The sequence below is a fragment of the Cyprinodon variegatus genome, unplaced genomic scaffold (genome assembly GCF_000732505.1).
Source record: "Cyprinodon variegatus isolate N-32 unplaced genomic scaffold, C_variegatus-1.0 Scaffold1949, whole genome shotgun sequence".
Taxonomy (NCBI): Eukaryota; Metazoa; Chordata; class Actinopteri; order Cyprinodontiformes; family Cyprinodontidae; genus Cyprinodon; species Cyprinodon variegatus.
Window position 1 is genome coordinate 19,425 of NW_015152402.1, and position 1,279 is coordinate 20,703.

The window sequence follows — 1,279 nt, forward strand, 5'->3', positions numbered from 1 at the left end:
TGGACCACTGATAGGAGTCAAGGAACCGTGCTAATATGATGTGTCATAACATCATATTACGGTTAACTAATCCAAACCCGGCAGGGATCGGTTTCAGAGGCATAATGGAAATGGGGCTTTGGTTTCAAGCAGTAATCGATGCCGCTACCTGAGCTTTCTGGATTAAATTAAATAAACAAACAATAATTATCTTAAACTAATTAAACAAACAGGAATTATCTTCACTTGAAAGGTTTGATGGATGGATGTTTTATATGTAGAACATGTGAGTTCATACCCAGAACCAGAGACCAGTTGGTCCCACAGCTATTCATTAATCTTTAGTCCCAGAGGTCCGGGCACAGAAGCCAGTTAGGTAGCAGAACATCTGTAACAGCTCGCTGCACAAGAACCTGGATTTCCTTTCACACAAACAGGTAGAATATGTTTTAAAGGGCAACTGGAAGGTCCATGACCTGTTCAGACACCAGTTGCTCGATTGGTCATTTGGTTAAAAATCTCCTGGTGGCTGAAGGTTAAACTGAAGCTGAATGTCTCTCGTTAAAGACATTCCTGGATGCTCGGGGACTTTGTTGCCGCCTCTGCTCATCTGGGTGTTGTCCTTGTTTCTGACAGTTTTACCTGCAGGCTGGGAGCAGCACCTACAGATGATGGGAAAGTGTTCGGTTACACCCAAACCAAAAAAACATTAGAAAATGATTAAAACAATCAGTTATAGAGGAGCTGCTGCTGCAGTCGGAGCAGCTCGTGGGATTCGAGTTGGTACACGTTCTGTTAGAGTTCTGGGGAAACCTCTACCTGCTTCCAAAGGTAATTATATACGGTAGCGTTTGAGGTTTCAGGCCTGAAATTGCTCTAAAGATCGTTAACTGGTGTAACTGATCAGAGAGCAGAGCTTCACAGAGCTGTAAAACTCTACAAGCTGTTCAAGACGTAAATGAGGAAATCCCACTAATTACTTATGAAGAAGTTTTATCCTGAAGGGAAAACAAACATTTTTGGAACAAAATACTACCCAACGTCATTCATCTTTTCCTGGGGTCATTTGATCTGAGTCTAGCTAAAAACCAGACAACTGGAGCGTTAAACATGAAACAACCTATTTTGTTACACTCTACTATAGGTTAAAAAATGCATTCCACTTGAATTTTTTAGGTGTTTGAATGAAGAAAAACATGATTATTACAATAAAGACTAAACATGAATTTTATTGATTTTAATCACCGGAAATTATGTAAAATGAAGGAGTAGGTCTACGTTCCCACTGCAGGCCTTAAAG